Genomic DNA, 22,625 nt, shown 5'->3' on the forward strand with positions numbered 1-22,625 from the left:
GCGAAACACGAAACACATCACACACAATAGTATATCAGCTTTCCACACTGTGCTCGTTGCGAACAAACAAAGCGACTCAGAATGTCATATTTTGACAGGTATGCTTGGAAAACTAGCTGAAAACCTGTCATTACACTTGTTTATTTTACGCCTCATACTAGTACTAGTCCTACTTTAGTCGTACAAACGAAAAACACACATCACAGTCCTGGCTAGGCTAGATTACAGACGCACAACTATAGCATGAGGCTTACATTAATAGATCCTTCAATTAAATAGAGTAGGCCTACACATAAAATGACAATTTATCCTTCACTGATCTTTTCAGGTTTGCCAAAAGTAGTTGTACCAGAGGTCATTGTCTTAAACTCCAGAAGTTACAAAGTAGGATTAATATTCGGCATAACTTTTTCTCTAAAGTCTAATACAAGGGTTGTGAATGGATGGACATATTCAATAGATTGAATGGGTCTGTCAAGAAAAAAAAACCCTGCAACAACTGAATACTGGTGTATGTTGTAGCTTATGTATTTTCCATTAACATATATACTATACGGTCATGTCCTTAATAAGGTTTCATGGGTCACACTGACATAGTGTGCCTACTTGTCAGTTCTGTCAACTGAGCACAGGGCTAATGACATCATTCAGTTTATTTTTATGCAGACAGCAAATGGCCATAATGATAATTATTAATAGTTACTTATTCTTCATACTGCCCTTACTGGCCTAACCTGAACAGTGATGTATCAAAATGCAAGAAGTCGTTAAGCTTTTCATTTAAGAATCGTTTCAGCCTGTCCTATTTCAAACATATGATTGGCAGGTTTCCACGTTACATAGCTTATCAAAATGGAGCTGTTCTGTAAAGCAAGAAAATCACACATATGAATGCATACAAACACACTCATAACAATTTCTGATTATCTATTCAGCTGCCCAAAGGTACTGGAATGCAAGCTCTGTTGGGTGAATTAAACAACCCTCATTATACTCTTTTATTATGGTCGGCTTAGCTGGAACCAGCAATGTTGATGATGTGGATTTGACAGTACCTAGACAAGAATTCAATAGCTGCTTTGTGTTGAACTGGGTTCAATTTGCTCAAGGCCATGACAGGATGACGACTCGACATCAGGATGAATTATCTGTTGCAGAGCTCTATATACCAGGCAGTTGTTAAAACATCCATTGGGTGACCCTCACAGTCTACCAGTCACTGCATCGCAGAAGCAAAATGAAGTGTGTGTGATACCTTCATCTTATGAGAGTGGAATGGTACAAGTGTGGCCTCTGTCAATTTGGCTTCAAGTCTTTGTTTTCTTGAAAGCTGAGATCTTTCAGTGGTTTCACACTGACCTCTGTACTTGACAATTCATGTGTATTTGCCAGCTCAGGAGGAAGCCAGATTTTAATTACATTAACCAATGCTGACTTTTTTTGGACATGTGGTACATCTGTAAGGAGGTGAAGGAAGCAGTTGGAGTTGCATGGATGTGGAATCTTGTTGATAGTCTGGAAGTCTTATCCACAGATTATCCCAAAGCTTCTCCACATTGCCACATTCAGAACTTATGATATTGATAAACTTGGAACTTGCAGGAATCTAACCAAGCACCCATCAGGGGAGTTTTTGTTTGTATAATTATTGAAAGCTGTGACCTTCTGATGTGACAGATTAATGTGAAATATAGGGCAGTAGGTTACCTTGTAAATGAACCTTGTCATTTGTTTCATTGAACCTTGTCAAAATTGAAAGTTGCATTCTACCAATTGAAAAATAATTCTTTCTCTATTAATGGGATATAAATACTTCTCCTTAAAGGGTGTGAAGACTCCCGCACAAAGAAACGTCTCATGCCCGTTATCTGACCTAGTTTCAAATGCGGTGTAACAGAAGTTTTAGACACCACCATTGATCCCAGAAAATACACACACAGCTTGCTACCATTCTGTAAATAGACATTAGTGTACAGTCGATACAAACATCACGGTCAATACCCACAACACAGTGCACATAACAGCGTGGACATCTCAGGTCTAGATAAAAGATAACAAGGTATCAGGTTTCATTACTGTCTGCATTTTGTAGCGACACAAAAAAAACTTCACTTGCAAGCAACGGAAAGTAAACTTTTTCAGAGCGCGGCATGCTGTTTAGGGCGAGTCTTCAATACCTTTAAATATACTGCATCGGTTGTTGTCACTTGATCATTTGCTTGTGTGTGAGCTAAACAGCTTAAATAATATGTAAAAAATAATACAAACTTTCAAATTGCCAGATATTTACTTGCTCAAAATTATTATCCAATCATGATTTGATTCTATCCTTGAGTCCATTATTCAGATGAGGCAGATTCCCTTCAACTCTCCATGATGAAGGTAAAACCTTATATCTTAACCAACTGCCATTGAGTGTCCATTTGAAAGTTTCAAACACAAGTGCATTGATTAAAACAAAGACTTTATTGCTGTGGTTGCAGGAACTGGATTTCAGTCTAATAGTCACTCACCAGGTTCGTCTTTATCACAGTCTGCTAACCTTGGCTTTTTATGTTAGGAGTTTTTCTTCTGAGCACATGTCACCTTTGATTTGTCAAAAAAGTCCTGAAATTCAGGGAGTTGTAATTTACTGTCTAAAGATAATTTTAAAAGATTTTTGTTAACTTTAATCGTCAATGTGGGTGTCAATTAGGGGAATAAGGAGTTACTGATGCAATGAGTTTCTGGCATAAGTGCATTTATATTGTGTTAAAACTTGAAAGGTGTATCATACTGCACCCTCCCCCCCCCCCCCTCTTAATTTGCACTCCGTTGGAATGCACAGACAGTTTTGCTTTTTAATGAAATACCAGTTAACACTAAATTTTCAAATCAATTCAAGTCTTGCTTTAAAACAGTCAAAAGAAACCGTGCATTGCCCAAGCTAGGCCTACGCAATATTTTGAACATTTCTTTATTAACATGTGGTAACAGGGCTCTTAAGATAATTCAGTGACCAAGACAAGAGTGTAGGGTAGTCTTTGCAATAAGCATAACTAAGGCTAGGCTACCAGTACCATAATGAGCCTTGGCCTAGTGGTCTTTGAAATGCAGCCTAGGCCCCTGCTACTTTGATAAGTGATAGTTGACTGCATCCAAATTAAACCAAGGCCTAGGCCTATACTTTTGAAGAAGAAAAAATTAGGCTGAATTCATGTTAGCCTAAAAAGGCTAGGCCAATGCTCATCCAAGATCATTTAACCATTTTGGCACTTGTTTATGGCATACTAAAAGGGTCTATATAATTAGGCCTGTATGTGTACACAACCCACAAGTTGCCAATGAGTATAGACCTAGCCTAACTGGTTTAGGCCTAGGCTACTTTGTTTTCCTTAGGCCTAGTTAAATTGGGCCCTATACTGTGCCATATTATGTAATGTGCTATAACAGTTGTAGTAATAGCAAGAATGGTCCAGGTCTAACTAAGCCCAGGCCTAACTAGGCATACAATAACTAGGAATTAGGATAGCTATATGTGCGACTGAAACTGCCATGCCTATGATTAGGAGAGCTGGCATAATGAAATCGAATTTGTGGATCGTAAAACAAGAGAGAATAGCCATGAAAGTAATAACAGAAACCAGTCTGAACGTAAAATTCTCGCATTGCTGGTACATTCTTTTATGGTCAGTCGCAAAATCAAACAACAATATCCATGTTCTGACCGATTGCAGCATCCCCAGCACCATTTCTTTCATAATTTCGTACTTTTTTCGTGTACACAAACGATAGTCATACACTGTGAGTATGCGTGTCGCCTGCTATAAAGTTTTCAACTGGACCTATTTTACCACCCTGTGTGGGCGGTTGTCCCTCTCGACCAATCCAAATCGGTTACATGGTTGGCCAAACTCTCTCTATATACGGCTCTGTGGAGTCCCGACTAGAAAATTCTGTGAGATTGTTGATGCCTGCAGCTACTTTAACTATTACCCAACTATCACTGATATAATGTCGGAGCCTGGATAGTGTCGGTGATAATAAATCTTGGACTGTAGCTCCCCGTTTAATAATATAGTCTATGTTTATGTCGTAACTCGCTGGTAATGAATAACGCTGGAATGAATATGAACGAGAATCCGCCACGAATAGAAAATGAATGTTCATGCCGGGTTTGACCGATATTCTAAGCGAGTATATAAGCTAGTAAATTATGAAATGTCATGTGACTACACAACTGCACTGGCTGAACTGTTCGTTTACACACAGTCAATATCCTGATAAACTCACAAGGAAGAATTAAACTATCACGTCGGGGTCACCAATTTAGAGGTCTTGTAAATAATAATAAGAAATACTACTAACCTCTAATAATAGTTCTGTCTAGTCTAACCCTCCTTGCGTCGGTCCAGGGAACTTGAACTGTCAGTTCCAGGATAGATCCGTATATATAAAAATCCTTATAAATGAATAAATGTATCACTGAATCCGCTAGTAATTGGTGGGTTGCATTGCTACATCCCACACATAAAATGTCCGGTGGATATACATATATATGAAGTTTTAGCCAGCTATCGCTGTAGTGTAGGCAGTGGTATATTTTGTAGTTATAAAGTAATATTACGGCTTAGAGAACAACCTTCGCTGACCGATTCCATGAACGAAGTGGCTGATAAAAATATGTCGCTGTACACTTGAACTTATGAGCCCAAAACTTTCTTTCGTTGGACACTGGTCCTCTTTGTTCAAGTTTACTATATGTGATGCCGTACGAGAGCATTCACGAAAGAAGAATCAAAAACAGACGGATAGTTCTGCTCCAATTTATTAGGGGTTTGTTAGCCTTTACTGGGTGTATGAGCCAGTAAAATATAGAAGAGGATAAATAGAGGACGGTGGTACAACCCACCGGACGGATGCGTAAAGCTCTGAAACTGTTAATAAAAATATGAAAAGAAATCATAAGTATAAATCCATAAATGAAACCTCAGTAATCAACGGTTAATAAGACAAAATACCTCCTTGCATAATATATAGGTCTATGAAACAACATAATAAATAATAAATGGCCATGACACAGGTATTTAACTCATGCATCAAACCTTAAACGATTCATAAAATAACACTTTAGAATTAAACAAGTAGTGGAGGTAACATTTAAGTTATGGCACGTCTGCCTCTAAACAACCACAATTGCATTCTAAAAACAAATTAACACAATTTAATATGACATCGTACCTATCCATTTCGAGTTACCCTCGACTGATACAACGATTCATAAAGTAAAACTCATGACCATAAACTGCAAGTTAATTTACTTTGAGGTACGGCATACTAACCTTAACTGAAAAATGCAGCTAAATAACCTCCGAGATATTCATATAGGACATACTATGACATCGTTGCATTATTTAGGATACAATATTCAATGCAATATGTATATGGTGAACCAATACACTTAACGGTACATGGGCGCAGCCATCTTGAATATAATATATATTGTACATAAATCTAACGAGACATGGGGGCCGCCATCTTAATAGGTGGCGCTCTTACACAACGACCTAGCACGTTATTACCACATACACAGTGTAAGGCATTTACAAACAGGTTCACACTGTATATACTTTAGACCTAGGCTACAAGAAATAGCGTAAATACGGTATTATAAACGTAACATTTGCAGCATGTACTAAATAAATTGAGTGTGATTTAGAAAACAATCATTTAAGTATAATTAGACATAATACGTACACTCTTCGTAAGCGATCGTTTACGATTAGCCTACAGGACTATTACACAGTGAGTATGCAACAAGGAAAGTAACGTTGCCAATACTTGACTAACAAGCACACGTGAGGACCACAATTTGCCTATATTTCACGTGAATGAACCACTTCTTAACTTAAAATTGATATTGGGTGATCAAAGTGAATATTTATATTTACCTTTACAGCTTCTCACATCCCGAATGTGATAGATAAAACTTTAAAATAGATATATAGAAATGGTTGATTACTTGATAACGTGATATTGCTTTAGTAGTTTGACGGCGTGTGTGCAGAAGCAACGCTCACGATAGCTAGAACGGAAGGGATGCTGTACACCAAAACAATACAAGCCACTGTTCTAGTGAGTGACAGTACAGATAAACAATACAGTCCACTGTGCTACGTGCTTAGATACAGGCAAATTGTCGGGTCACAGGTCAAACTAGTTGCTAAGGGGAGAGTTCATGAATATGGATTTCGCTCCCTTCCCTCACATATAAATGGGAGTGGAGATAAGCAAGAAAGTTGGGCGACAGAATGTCTATAAACAAAAGGCGTAGGCTGTTCCACTTTGCGAGAGGAAATATGTAGACTCGCTTGCAGTGCAGTCACTACAGAGGTATACCTCGAATATAGTTGTAACTATATTCGTAATGCTTTTTACGTGACCCGCCAGGCGGGATACAAAACGTCACTGTTATAGGGACACGAGTCGTATATTTTTTTCTTTATATCTCCTTTTATTTGGCTCTTGTAATTACAGCTTCACGGATCACAACTAAAGTAGTATTTTCTGTTTCTTCTTACGCACTTTATGCGGAGTGGTAAGAGACGGTATCAGAACCCATGTAGGTATCACCCTATCCCTTCAACGTGCACTTATGTATTTACAACGTCATCCATCTAAATGATTTCCCCCTATGGCTAGGTCTATTTGAAAACTACATTCCGGCCCCAGTCGCATTAACTAAATGCGACAACCCTAATCACTGTTTTAAAAATATGAAACATGAAATAAGTCAGTGAAAAGAATCCAAAGTCTCAAATCAGAAACTAACAAAATCGAAAATACACCTTTTCAGTCACGTTACTGTGAAAAGGTGTATTTTCGATTTTCTTAGTTCCCAAACTACTAAACTAGACTTATGTCGTTTCCCCTTGAAGCAGTCCAAAAGACTGTTTCATCGATATTCATTGTAAGCTCTTGTTTGAGCTGGGCATCTTGTTTCACGGCTGATGTTGCTGCTGTGAGCTCCATCTTCACGATTGTATGTGGTTTCAGTGGTGCAACTCTGACTTTGCCGGTAAGAAAGGCACAATGGATTTCCTTTCTGTCATTAGTATACCTCATAAGTTGCAGTACCATAACCTTCTTGACTTGGGTCAGCAAAATAGTGCATCTGGATGTTCACCACTTTACCAAATTCTTTGGGTTTGAGACATCTTGGTATCTGTAACCTCTCTAGAATAGCTTCTCGGCCTTTTGGCTAAGATCATGTGTAGTATCTGTTCCCTTAGGGAATGGTGATACACACCTGACGATGATCACACAGTCACAGTCCCGATGCAAGGGGACTGGGGCTGAGAGCGGATCAGTCGTTTGGTAGTTTGGTTTTCGTGCCCAGGTTCTTTCCTGGGTGACTTTTTCTTAAAAAGTATCTGTAACCTCTCTAGAATAGGAAGTTGCTTTAGCCATTTCCCAGTCTGCAAAGACTTTGCAATAAAAGACAAAAGACTTTGCAATCTGCAAAGACTTTGCAATATCTTGTTTGCCTGTAGAAGGAAAGGTGAAGCATAACCAATAGGATCATCACAGACAAGATATTTCTTCTTGTGGCCTTTTCGTTTACTTTTGTGATATTGAACTCAAGTTGATCCCTCTCAACACACCACTGAACTCCCCCAACGCCGTTTCCTTTGGCAGCTCGTCATTTTCAAGATTAAGCCCTTTCAGTTCTTTGGCTCTGTCATCTTCTGGGATGGACTCCAGCCCACTTGCCCAGCTTGAATCCACCACTAGCCATATATCTGGATATATCTGGATTCCTTCTTCATCGGTGGCCACAGACTTTAGAAAGTCTAATAGAAGTCGTTGATAACTAACTCGATCACCTTATCTTTAAATCTATGTTGATTATCACTAGCTGTCCTCTTGAAGGCAAAATTGGCACAGCTTGGGGAGGAGATTGCCCCGAATAGATGAACTAGCATCTTGTATTCTTTCATACCTCCATCGAAGTTACCTTCAGGCCACCGTAGGTGTCTCAGGAGATGACAATCAGCCTTTCTTACTCTTACTTGATAGAACATGGCTTCTATATCTGGCCACGTTCTCTTGCCTCCATCTCATCAGAACACCATACAATCGGTTGGTTAGGTCTGGTCCAGATAAGAGTTGTTCGTTGAGGGAAACTCCCTTGTATTGGATTGGACAGTTCAATATCACTCGGATCTTGTCCGGTTTCTTTGGCTGGTAAACTGCATGGTGTGGTATATACCAAACATTTCCATTATTCCGGTCAATATCCTGATGTGGTACTTTCTCTGCATATCCTTTCTTCTCCAGGTTATCCATAAATCTGTATATTCTGAAGCCAACTTCTCATTTCCTTTCAACTTCCTTTGAAGTCGCAGACCAAACATATCTGCTTGAACTTTGTTGTTAGGCATCTTAACAGCTCTCTCTCAAAGGAAGTACTGTTTCATAATGGCCATGTACTTTGGTCACAGATTCCTCCATCATTGTCATAAACCTCTTGTCTTCAACAGACATGGGAATTTTCTGGTCAGAAAGACGTTCTGTGAAATCCATGTTGAAAAAAGACTGGAGTTGTTGCTCCAAATTACCTGTACCATTCTGGACAATACTATTGTCTACTTGGCAAAAGTTGACGTTTACTTCGGGTTGGTCCATCCATTTGCCTTGAAGTCCATACACCAACCACCCAATGGGAGTCTTGATAGCATACGGATCTCCAATCTCGGCGGAGGCAATTTCCAACGGCATTGACACCCCAGGGACATTGCTTCTAATCATTAGGGTGACATGAGGTATGGAGTTATGACCATCCATACTTGGGAGTTTAATGTGGCTCAAGTGATCCCAAGCGTCAATATCGTTCTGGGTTGGTGCATCATCCATGGTTGTAGGGATGCTGTCTTTGACATAGACAGAGTGGCGGTCTATAAAAGAAGTCCCATTTATGTTTCCTACTTGCAGATCTCCTTTAATGACATCAGTGGTCTGCACTTGCTGAAGATTCAAAGTCTTTATCAAGATCAGTGTCTTTCAAGAATTCATCAAGAAAGACAGCACCACAACCAAAACTGGAGTTATAACCATAAGAGTAGCAGTGACCTTCTTGTTTTTGTTTCCTTGGGGTGTTATGTTTTGTACACCAGCACAACCAGTAGTGACCGTTTGAGTCACCCTTTCATCTGATGATTTCTTTTCTCTGACAGGATCATGAAGGATGGTCGGATGGGATTTGCTGCATTTCTCACATTTTGCCCACTGTGGATTTCGACAATTTCTCTTTAGATGACCAGGATTTAGACAACCAAAACAAAGCCCTTTCTTCATACACACCTCTGATTTAGCCTGTAGGTCAAGTGAACCAAACTTCCTGCAATCAAGTAGGGTATGATAAGTGTTAGGTCCACAGTACAAAAATGGTCATATTTTGGCCTTCTTTTCCATTTTCTCACTTTTCCCCTTGGAAGCTTTATCATCCTCATTTGTTTTCGCAGTAGCTGCAAAAGCCCTCTTGCTTGTCACCACCTTTGGATATTTCTGTGGGGTCTTCCAATGTTTCATTTTGTTTTCATACCCAAGACCTGCAATCCTAGGATCATTTTCATTTCTGGAATGTTGTCCAAAACAAACTGTTAAAAATCTTGTAAGGTTGGAACTCACAACCATTCATAGTATCCATTTCTGTGTTACCCTGCTTTACATTGCAACAATTGATAAGAAATATGGCATGTTTTCTTAAGGCAATCTTATCTCCCGCTGCAATATGATCCCAGCTCTCTGCCTTAGATTTGTACGCTGCCGCCAAAACCTGGGGTGACCAAAGTTTCTCTGTAACAACCATTTTGCCCTTTCATATCCACTTGCTGGGGGCTCTATGGCTGTGCATTCCTTAATTAGATCATGTGCTTCCCCTTCGGTGAACCTTAATAACAACTGTAATCTGCGGGCTGGGTTTTGGGTTTTATCCTCCACCACATGCTGAAAGTTTCTTATGAATGGTGTAAATGACATGAGGTCACTCCCATCAAATGGGTCCAGTCGTGGCGAAGGGAGGGCACATTCTCTTTGATGGTCAACAATTTTATTCAAAAGGGTAGCCATTGAAATACCAGTGTTGACAGTGTCATCTGGTTTGGTAGTTATATCTGGAAGTGGTTGGCCATAACAAACTCCTGCATATGTTGGTTTTGTTTGATTATACTGTGCATGTTCATTACCATTATTTGGTGATAAGTATTTTCCACTGTCATTAGGTTCGTCAGGCACAATGTTGTTCTGTCGGGATACAAATTTCTTTGCATTGGGGTTTATTCTAGTATTTCCCCCTTCACTATGTTTCTTTGCTTCATCATTAGACTTTAAGTATTGAAATGATTTTAACTCAATGCTCTTCACAACCTCTTCGGTAAGTTTGGCAGACACATCACTTTCTGGCCTTTCGCGCAATTGCAGTAGCTTTGACATAGCTTTTGCTGCCTCCAGTTCTGCCATCATATCAATTTCTTTTTGTTCAGTCTCAAGCTTTAACTTTTTTTCTTCCATTTCTTCCCTCGTCCACCCCAAAAGGCAAATAAATAAGAAGTTGATTGAGTAGAAACAAATTTGGACCACACTATACTTTTGTCTAGAATAGGACTTATGTTTTGACATGTAAACCAATTCACTATAAATCACTACAGTATTAAAGGATTAAGGCAGCTAAAGATGTTCATTTGTGTATATTTTCATCCACACAGCAATTACTCATCATTCATAGTGCAAGTACATCATTCATAGTGCAAGACTTTTTGGATAAAAAAACCTACAATGAATATCATCATAAGTAAAGAAAGGAACCTCACTACTTTTGCTTTGCTTTAAGGGCCATAAGTTAAAAGGAAATAATAATGTTGGATGTCAAAAACCATACCTATAACTTTCCACTACGACTGTTGTGAAAGGCACCTGAGCATGATGACACCTGAAAACAGTAAAAAGTTGATACACAGTTGATGTAGAGGCAAAGTTATATACCAATGTCATCAAAATACTCAGTTTCAGTTGCAGCAATTAATTTGCAAAACTCATCAATATCAAACAATTCAGTTTGATTTTCTTCATGTAGTAATTCATTACCAGGTAAAGAGTCTGCATGTCAGGAGTCAGAGTCACTGTCAAACTGTTCTTGATGACTAAGAAGATGTGCTGGATTAAAGGACTCCGGTGAAATTTCCACGGTATGAACATTTGACAGGGTTTTATTCTCACAACTCTGACAAAATATAGAACAGATTTCACCATCTTTCCTACACTAACACCAATTTCTGGTGCAGCCTTTCTTGCATTTGCAACCTTCCTTCAGGTGCTGAATGTTGCGGTTAACCTTCTCCAAGTTTACTTCGGTATCCCACACAACACTAACTTTGTCATTTACAACAGTCCAACCATGGGAAGTCAATTGTTACATTCGAGGAGCATGCCTGAGCCCATGCAGTAAGAACCCAGCAACATCTCTGCCAATGCAACCGGAGTGCATCTGTTGAAGGCATCCACTCTGACTCTCCAGAAATTCTATGGAAGTGTCCATTTCTAATAGACTCAAGAAAGGTTGTGTGATTTTCAAGGTTACTTTTTTCTGTTAACCACAGGGATAAAAGAAGTTCACGTGGACTCTCAGCCTCAAAGGCACTGTAGTGCTTTCTGAAATAGACTGAACCTATTAGACGATAGAAGGCCGGAAGACCTACTTGGGAATGCCTGATGTCTAGTGATAAACTCAGTCCCTGAAGAAAACATGCAAAGAACCCTTTTTAGAGTCACCTTTAAAGAAAGAAGTAAAATCACAGCCGCTAACCACATACAAAGTCTGGAAGAAAGTAGGGATGTGGTCAACGAGACTTGGTCCAACCTTCTGAAGGAAGACATCACTTGTTAGTAAATTAATAAGAACGTTGATATCTATAAACAAATTGTCATTCTTAGCAGCTCTCAACTGCACATACACCTGCTTTGAGGTAAAGGATCCCCCCAAAAAACTTTTTACAGTGACCTTTAAAGAAAGAAGTAAAGTAAAATCACAGCCGCTAACGACATACAAAGTCTGGAAGAAAGAAGGGATGTGGTCAATGAGACTTGGTCCAACCTTCTGAAGGGAGACGACACATTTTAGTATGAATAAGAACGTTGATATCTATAAACAAATTGTCATTCTTAGCAGCTCTCAACTGCACATACACCTGCTTTGAGGTAAAAAAAGACATAAGCGGTAGTCCCACATGGAAGGTGTCTCATTCAGGGGAGTAAATAATGTTGTGTTTTCGGTTAATTGTGTTCATTAAGACATCTCAGGGTATAATTGGCAATCATCAGAAAAACGATAGGGTCTGATTCAACTCCGATTTATTGGTATTTTCTCTGCAACACACTCCAGTTAGAACCGTATCAGTTCGAGCCTGTGAAACGTCCCGAAATTGAAGCTCCAAAACATATCGAAGAAGAAATCCGTTCGAAACGATTGCAAGGAACATACAACGTGGTAAGAATTTATTAAAAGCACACTCTCAGCTAGGAAATTTTTAGAGGGCGGGCCAATTTCATGTTTCGATGGTTCACCGTTAATCACGTGACACGGTATTTGTAATATACTGCCAGTGTACAGTGAACCCTGTATGTAAATATACGTAATATATAGCACAGTGTCATGCAGTGGTAGCATAACACACGTAACGTGTATATTGCGGCCGCGTCGCCGCACTGTTGAGGTGGAAGGCACAGGTTGCTTTAGTGCGGGTTCCGATGCCAAAAGCATTGAGCGACAAAACGGACATGAAATGAAAAGTGTACTTGAGCTGGTGCTACGTACGTGGACTGGGTCTCCAAAAACGACCTACTGGAACAGAGATCGGGGATCGACAAAATGGCCAATGCTACCTTCGAGGAGCATTTACTGGCATGGCAGATCATACGAGAAGGTAGGCAGCAAATTATGCTAACGACTAACGTTATATATTTACTATTTAGGCTACTGCATAATGTTTTCCGGCCGAAGTGGTTGGTCTGCCGTAGGCTTCATTGTTATATTGTTCAATAGATCATGCTAGCTAGTCCTACTACTACGAGTACTACAAACTAATGCAACTGATACACCGAGAGACATAGGCAAGTACATAGGCATAGACAGTCAGTTTTGCGAAGTTTGGAACACTGCGAAGTTCGGCACCCCTAAGAAATACGCGATTTCACGATGAGATAACCTACAGCAAGAGCCAATTGCACGAAAAACTACGAAGCTACAGTTTTTTCTCTCCAAAATGACCCAACCATATCAAGTATAGTTTCAGGTGATTTATACCATGAGATATAATTTTGGGGTGTTTTAAGGTGTCCGAACTCCGCAGTGACCATGCTACTGCAGTGCAGGCTGCTGTACAAACTGTAGCCTAGCCTAGGCCGAACATTTCATGAAGTGTTATTTATGCTTTTCTACTTATATTCGCCTACTAAGCATGATCAGTATGGAAGTGTGCGGTATCATGTGTTTGGTTTATGATTTGCTAGCTTTGCAAATATGAATAGGACTTAGCCTGTGGATTTGGATGTGGATTTGGTAGGGAGATCTCCCCACAAGAAAATTAAACTCGAAAGAAATGCAACTTCTCATGAGCGGAGCAATAGCAAAAGTAGGACTACTGTAGCCTATCAATGTCACCAATAATTGTGAATGCCACCATTTTATGTTCGACAAAATTTATCACATTTAATTTAAAGGATACACCTTGCATGGCACATTGACGGACACTGACGCACATATTGTACTTGTAATAACGCACCAAATATGCGCTTCATCGGACATGACGCACCATTCCGGGGGTCGTTGAGTCCGTCTTACAATAATTGATAATTTCATCATGATATAGAAATTAAAGACATTTGCCAAAATATAACATCATAGGCTTCATAGCTCTACACATAATCTGATCATGCAGTTCTAAAAATTATACAAAATGAAAATGATACTACTGATTTGTGAGAGAACTACAATGATCACCCATTATATACCATATCATGTTTCTCTAGTATCTTTTAAACAGTTCATTGTTTAGGTCACACCTGTAGAATATTCCGTAATTTTTAGTCTTGGAAATAAGCAAAGCCTACCTATATTTTTTAAAGCAATTATTCATCCCTGAACATGATGAAATTTGCTGACATATTAGTGTATGAGCAAGCCTACTGGGACATTGCCATTGTAACATCAAACGTTATGACTTTTAGTGTATGTAAGGTATTAGTAGATGAGTTATAATACTGCAGGTGTATAGAAATAAGAAATATAATAGAAATTGTTGCACATCACTAGTTTTGGTTTGCACTATATTAGTAAATGGACCATTCTTGAATACTTGCAGAGTTGACGCTATACATACTGTAAATCATAAAGCAGATGTGATGAATTTATGCTGCCAATAGAAAGTTCTGTATTAACTAGTAGTGTAATTACTGTTCTGTGTTTGCAAAATTGATTTGAATTTGTTACTATTTAGTGAAGGGCAAAATGTGGTATTCAGTAATTGAAGTTGGAAGTTATATAATTCACTATGTCAGGGATTTGCTGACACTGGGCAGCTACTGTACGCCCAGCAGTTCTGAATGGCGCCCGCACAAACAGTATTAAACCTTTTTCGCCCAGCACTTTTTAGATAATTTAATAAGTTTTACCATAACCAAGATCTGGGAGAATATATGGCACAGAATGGGAACATAGCAGCACCTAAGCATACTTCATGTGCAAAATTTGTCCATTTGGGGGGGGGGGGGACCTCACCCATGAAATCCCTCTCCCAGGGTGTGGATCACACTACCACCCAATCTGCCTGGCACTCAAATATTCATGAGCACTTCCCTGCTATGTGTACAGTATGCATTCTGATATATTATTAACTTTGCACATCCCGGTACTATTTGTCTTTTTCAGTTGAAAGTGTGTGCCCAATTAAGAAACTCGAGAGGTTGGTATCCAAACTGATCAACCAGAAAAGATAACACCGGTTCCTCAACGAAAGGCCATGCCCAACAGAGGCTGATGCAGCAATGCACTCCAGCAGCTATACCCCAGTGGAGACTCGTAATTTTTTGATGTACATACTGTAACCATTCCATGCTGTAAATAAGTCTACATTTAACTAGGTCTGCAGTCTACTACTGTAGGACTGTATATGACTAAGCAGATTTAGGACATTGGACACATTTATTCATTTATTGTATTATGTTATATTAATGACATAGACATGTAGTGGTAAATATGGTGCTAAATGGTCTGTAAATGTGAGGGACCCAAAAACCCCACAAGTTAATGATAACAGTACCTGTAGTATTTTTCCTTATCTGTGAAAAATAAAGACATTTACCAATCTTGTGGAATGTGCTACCTACCTGTCTGAAGCAGTTTGTGTTAAAAAATTGCACATTTATTCTTTTCTCTTTATGTTTCATGATGATGTGGCATAATTTGTACATACAGTAAAGTACTTGCACTGCTTAAAAATAGTTACTGTTAATTTCCTATACTGTAGTTGTCATCTGATCAGGTTGTCATGTGCATATAGTTTCATATCAGCAAAGACATTGACATTTTTGGCAATTTTGGCAATTTTGAGTGTGAGCTATATTTCTACTTTAACGTGTTAGGGGCATCATTAAGGGGTCTACTTTCACTCAGATTTGAACAATAATTTTGAGTTATTACAATGAGTGCAAGTTACAATCTTAGTGAAACAAACATAACATTTATGCTGCCTCCAACCCAGTTACCTTGGCTATGAGCCTGAATGTCTCTTTTGCAATTAAAATCAAATAAATCATATCTTGGAAAATCATTTGAACAGGTATATCTTTGTGACACTTCTGTCCTCACACAAGGCCATAAATGTTTTTTCTTTTCATTTTCATTACAGATGTACAGAACATCCTTTAGAGGAACAGTACAGCACAGCATAGCGTTATGGCATGATGGATGTTTTGCAAGCAGATATAAGGGTTGGAACTGGAAGTATTTGTGTTGGATTGTTTCATTAATAAATGTGTGCTTCTCTGCTTTACGTAAGATGATTGTCATATTTCTTGTTCTCCAGTGAAAGCTATGGATTTGCATAGTGAACGTTGTTAACATGGATACGGACAATTTTGAAATAGCTGATGTCAAAGCAGTTTCTCAGCTTATTTAAATAAATACCATACATCAAGGACACAAGAGTGGACAATGGGAGTAAGAAGTATCCAGAATGTAGAACAAAAATGTAGAACAAAACAAGGCTGAACAAACTGTACCATAACACACAACAACAAACATGGTGTCTCAGTCAAATGAAGTTACTAAGCTAGTGCAATGTATCATAAGAATTTATCTTCTCCATGGTGTCAAACATTGATTGTTGCATTCAGTGCGTTATGTATCCTTCTCCTTTCTGTAGTATTTAGCATTGATTTGCATTTTCATTCATAGTGTAAGTAAACTACATAATTGATGTCATCAAAGTTACAACTGTGTCCTATTAAATAAGTAAATGATTGAAATGTTGCTTTCACTACATACTTGATTGTACACTAGTTGGCTTTCCACGATAGCAATATCTGATCTTTTTAATTACTGTAGCTTGTTCAGTCATACCAGTAGTTCTAATGTGACATTGATCTTGGGTTATTTATTGTTGGTACAGAATAACTTGTCTTTATTTTGTATTGTGTGAGATCAATTTAACATAACATGTATTGTGATGTCATAGAGTGTTAAAGAGGTACTCTAACTTGCAGCTAGTACTGATAAAACATTTCATTCAGTGCTCTCATGATAACCCCAGTCGGGCCCAGTGGCAGATGGAGATATTGGCAGATGGAGATGTTTGAAATGCAGGGGACATTATAGGGTCTTTTGAAGTTTTGGCAAAAGTTCTTTTGCATGTAAAGCTGCCATACTTATCATGGAGAAGTTCCACAATGGAGGCATGGCGTCTCCTAGCCTTATTTGGGTATATGTCCTTGCATTCCGTATTTGGAACACTGCCCTACTATTGTTTGTATTGCTTATTCTAAAGTTAGGCAAGTCAGTATTGTAAGATGTTTTTATTTTTAACACATTGATTGCATCTGTACAGTTCTTACATTGAGTTCAACTATATACAGTAACCATGAGCAGGGAAAACTTACCACTATCTCACTTGCATTTCTTCATGTTCAAGTGACCATATTCATACTTTAACCAAAGCATTTCTTCCATATTAGTTTATCCAGAGTAGGTTACAGGATATTTTCAAGGTGGGCTATGTAGTATTGTACCCAATTTAGCATGCTATAATTGCTAGAATATTTAATATGTTCCTAGAGGTCTTTACTTTCCAAATTGTTCTAAGGCATTTTAATTGAAAGCATAAGATGCCTGAATGTCCCAGTGAGGTAAATTTCCTGGAAGGTGCTAATAAAACCAGTTTCAAAACTTTGACCAAAGGTAACCATATTTGAATATCTAGTTTATTTGGGGCCAATACAGCATACTCTGGTCGAGAGTTGGCGTGGAAGCCACCATATGTTAGTAGTAATGCAGTAAAATGTAGTAAAGGCAACTGGAGGAGTCCAGTTTACCCCTGTGCCGAAGGTCATTCATCTTTTAGGTTTTTTGGAGAACACTCTAACCTTCCCAACCACAGAGCTCCGAACTGACCCACAATTCGCGGGTTGGACCCGCATTCTAACACCCAAAGCCCCTGACCCGCGCAAGCATCCCAAAAACCTGCATTGTAATTGACAAGTATACATAAAAAAAATGGCGTTAAATTTGGACTTAGCAACCATCATTTCTTTAGTATAAAACCTCCTTTACATCATCATTTGAACCTCAAATTAGGCTATATTTCATTTCATTGGGGCGAGCAGCGAACATTTTCATGCCACGGGCAAGAATGAATTATCACCTACTACTCAATTTTATTGATTTTTGACACAAAAAAATGCATTTCTCAGAAAATTGTGGGTGACAAAAGCCTTTCTAGGTGCCACCATTTTACATGTACTGTAGGCATGACCAGGATTCCCAAAAAAAAAAGGGGGAGGGAGACACCCCCCCATATACCCCTCCCCCAGGACGGCAATTCTTGGCATGGACCAGCATTTGCCTTCTCAAGAGGTGGGATCTATGCAACCATACCATTAACGACTATGTCTCTATAGGCCCAGGAGATTGAATCCTTAGGTATCCGTCCTGAGCTAGTGCGAATCAGCAGAGAGAGGTTGTGGATGCTACGCCTTCGCACCATTCAACCTCATGGGCTCAACATTCAGGAAGGACATAACTAACTTTTCCTCATTCCCCCTCCTTCTCCCCTTGCCCCCCTCCCCCATTACTCCTTTTCTCATAGCTTTTTCCACCCTTTTTATCTCCACACTTTTCTGTCGTTGTCCTTCTCCAGTTTATTCCCTACCCCTTCCCTTAATCCTCTGTTTGTCCCTCCACTGTTTATCTCCTACCTATCCTCTTCCCCTGTTGGTTTTTATCTTTCATTCTTCTCTCCATCCCTTGTCTACTAATCCCCTTACATCTATCTCTTTGTGTTCACCATGCTCATTAAGCTGTCTGTATTATGTGCGTGTTTTTTCTACACAGGCTCTCTAGTGGATAAGTAGAAAAGTAGCATAATATAGGAAGCAGACATTTTATGACCTATGTAATGATATGATAATAGAGTCTCTGGAATCCCATATTTCACGCAACTGCTTTGTGCCATATCTGGAAGGCTGTCTCAGTTCCAGTCCGTCTGGAAGTCTAGCTGATCTGCTGGCTATATGGCATCTTCTTGCCTTTTCCAGCAACCGCAGCTGAAAATCAGAATGAAAACATGATTGTATGCTGCTAGTACTTGGCAAGTGGAAGTCATAAGTACAGCGTGATGTACATGTCACACATCTTTAGTAACATCATAATTATACAGCATTGTGTTACCCACTGAACTACCCAAGATGACACCCAAATGACCTTTCGCTCTAAACTTTCTGAACACTCAACAGGACTGAGAACTTCCCTTTTGGGGTTTCTGTTGAAATCTTTCCAAAAAAAATACACTAGACTGCTACAACTGCAGGTTACAATAGTGGTGAATTTCCTCGATTGGTAATTAAAAACATCACTTTGGCCCAGTGGAAATAACTTTTTGGGTATAAAATAAGTCATATAATAGTTGGTCGTCTTGAACTTGCAACAATTAACAATTAACTATATTTCCAACATACTGGTAATGTAACATACTCATTACCACTCATGCCAGAAGCCCAATGGCAGGATGAAAACTGGCAAGTTAAATAGTTCATATTTAGGAAAAGAAAAATTGAGGAATGAAAACCTTTCAATTGAAAGTTTGATTTGAACGGAGACAAACAGTTTTTCTAGTGCGCTGCAGAGTGCTATTTCTGCTGCTGTTTTTTCTATTTTGTCACCATGAGAGTCACAGACATGGTGATGTTTTGGTCAGTGATATTCTCAAAACCATTTCCTATGACATGATAATGCCATAAATACCATATTTTTCATTAAATAGATCCCTTATTTGTTTCACCGTCACTTTACTAGTAGACAATTCGGCCCACACTCCTGGATGTGTAATAAATATATGTAATAAATAATAAAAAAAAACACACATGACAAACATGTAAATAATGAAGCTGAAACATGTAAATAAAGAATGTAAATAATGAAGAAAAAATAAAGGCTGACCCAGTGCTTCGTGAATTGTACAATATTTCTATTACTACTTGAGTGTGGTGCACTGTTTATTCTGTTTGAAACTGGGATGCAGTTTGAAGTCAAGATGTTGGACTGCCATCTGACATCTTCATTCACTAAGCAGTGGTGGGCTCTGTGGAAAATTGTTTACCACAGATAAGATATGAAAAGGAATAAACATCTTCAGGACATAAGAGTGTTGGCATTGACAAGCAGGAGATTTTGTCTAGGTTGCAAGGTTATGATCATGGAGACTCATTGAACTTTACATTGAAGCTCAAGACATCTATCTACAAACTCTAGGAAGGCTATCAAGATTGTTTTAATATGACTATTACAATTCTTTGGACCCACTTACAAATTGATAAAGTGAATTTGGTGAAGAGCAAGGACAGAATGGCTAGGACAAAGGACTGTCATGAAGATTTTCGTCAGGGAATATGAAATTTATAGAAGAGGTGCGTAGAATGGCAATGCCTAAATAAATTAATAGCAACTTCAAAGAAATCTACTGCTGTATTACACTACCTAGTATATGTATCAATACATATTTGCAGGAAACCATCTTAACCGGACGTAAATGGACATAGTAGAATGTCAAAAATTAAACAGCGATTAAAACACACACAAAATATGTGCACTATAACCTCATCCCAAGGGAATTCAAACAACTCTCAGGCAAACCTCTGCATATACTTTTAAAACATGATTAAAGGTACTATTTTCTGAGTAAATTTTTTTCAACAGTATAATTTATCAAGAAATCTAGCCACCTTATATATTCATTTCATTGCAATGAGTTTACCTCTGTTAGAATGCCTCACATCTTACCAAGCCCTTGTTCAGACCCACCAAAGTATTCGTCCCTTAGGGAGTGTGCCATTTCCAAGAAACCCTCTGTGGTTGGCATCACTTCCTTTTGGTGATCCATCTGTTTGTAATGAATAATTAATGCCATTCAGAAAGTAGATATTCTCTTTTCATCCTTCATTCATAAAGTAAAATCACAATAATATGAAGATTTCCGTCTACAATCACTGTCAACCTTCATGTTTCAACTGTTTATGTGATCACTAGGCTGAATACATTTGTTGCAACTGGACAATTTAGTCTTCATATTTCATTGCTGACTTAACCGATACATATCTTTATAGAGTAGTCACACTGAATGCAAACAGTTATCTGAGCGGGGACTTGCAGCACAGAGGGTTGTGTCTGAAGCGAACCGCGGGTGGCGGGGGAAATTACCGGGTTTTGGGTCCTTCGCTTCGAACTCATAAGTGATCAATGAGTCGGCAAGAGTGTTCTTGCGTTGAAACAACGGCTGACTTTTATTACAAACTCTACACAATATGAAAATGAAAATATACAAATGAACAAATCATGATACATGACAGTACTTATTAAATGGCTTGATATAAAAAATGGCTCAAGGGTCTCTTTACTCTTATTAAAACTATCCTTACTCGGGGAACAACCTATACTTGAAACTACGAAATATTCACAGAACCTATGCTCCAACTGTGAACTACCAATTACAGAACTCTTTCTGTACCATAAATACTCAAGCTACGAAATACCAATCTCGCAATAACTGCACGAAGTGTAAAATAAACAATGTAAAGTGAACATTATGAAATAATCTGCATAAATAATAATAAACGTTTGCCAACAGGCGAGGAATTTAACACCTTCGTAATGGCCAGCCTATGGCAACACATGCCAGCTGCAACACATTATAGGCCTTTCCACCTAAACTGTTCCTAGACAAAAGGAATTTCTACCTCCTGAACCCACAAACTCTCAAGAGACTTGGCACTCTATAGCTGTCCGTGAAGGCTAAGATTAAAAGGACAAGCTCTGAGACAACTCTATAGTGACCAACAGTAACAATATGTTCAAGATACAAAATACAAATACGTACACTCTTTACACTGCGAGCAGTACAATACTCAAAATACAGGTACAATAATCAATAATCTCTCAATACAACTGAACTGTCAATACAGTACAATACACGTAACTGTTAATAACTTTCTGTATATAAACTAACCGGTACTGTCACTCTACAGTATAAAGGTACGCAATACTAACAAGTGCTTCACGATACACAAGACACGCTATAAACCCATAGGACCGAGGTCCAAATACAACCTAACATACGTACAACCTAGTGAAGTACAACCTAGCCAGAGGGGCAACAATTACAACTACGATTCAATTAAATATTAATAAGGGTACGTACGGCATTTAACAATAATATTATGTATTACTTAATCTCTAACTACACCGAGGTCAGCTCGCTCGCGAATAACAAGACGAAGGAGACTCTTCGCTCGCGGTACAGGAGGTCGCGTACATCGAGGACCCAATCGACGATAACCAGCTCGCTACAGTATTTAGGTATGATCCGCCATCTTGGAAACCAATGGCTTCGAGCCAGAAGCCGAACCATCCAAAAACCTGAGGCATCCTGTCTCTAAGAAGGGTGACATCTCCTCACGGACTCCAGATAGTAAAGATATGTTAAGTAAAATTAACAAATTACGAAAGGGATAACGAGGCGATGCCCCGGAGCTCTGCAGGGACGATGCTGCCATTAAAACGACGTATACAGAACTGAAGAAACACGCGTGCAAACTAACGCTAACAAACTGACTGTTACGGCATATTACATGATACATGTAAATACAACGGGTGTACACAACAAAATTTCACTTGACTACATGTCAAATCCCACATTGTGCCTGGCTCACCAAAGGCTGTCGTGCAGCTGTTGAATTTCTAGTTTGGCTTTGTTCTAGTGGTAAGTACCTAATTTCCATTGGGTTCATTTCCATGGTGTTCATTGTAGCAGGAAGGGATTCTTACA

General features: G+C 38.8%; 1 protein-coding gene and 1 pseudogene across 4 annotated transcripts in view; one reads left to right on the forward strand and one right to left on the reverse strand.

The window, feature by feature from the left end:
• Positions 1–6,780, reverse strand: part of LOC139984786 (uncharacterized) — a 35,593-nt gene extending 28,813 nt beyond the window's left edge. For 3 of the 4 annotated variants that reach the window (XR_011799189.1, XR_011799187.1, XM_071998827.1), the window contains exon 1: positions 4,348–6,780. The gene's annotated coding sequence lies outside the window, so the exon portion shown is untranslated. The remainder of the gene's footprint in view (positions 1–4,347) is intronic. The other variant, XR_011799188.1, reaches the window with a different exon arrangement.
• Positions 6,781–7,220: 440 nt separating this feature from the next.
• Positions 7,221–7,293, forward strand: LOC139957820 (U2 spliceosomal RNA; annotated as a pseudogene).
• Positions 7,294–22,625: the final 15,332 nt, after the last annotated feature.

This window comes from Apostichopus japonicus, chromosome 17 (genome assembly GCF_037975245.1).
Source record: "Apostichopus japonicus isolate 1M-3 chromosome 17, ASM3797524v1, whole genome shotgun sequence".
In the NCBI taxonomy this organism is placed as follows: Eukaryota; Metazoa; Echinodermata; class Holothuroidea; order Aspidochirotida; family Stichopodidae; genus Apostichopus; species Apostichopus japonicus.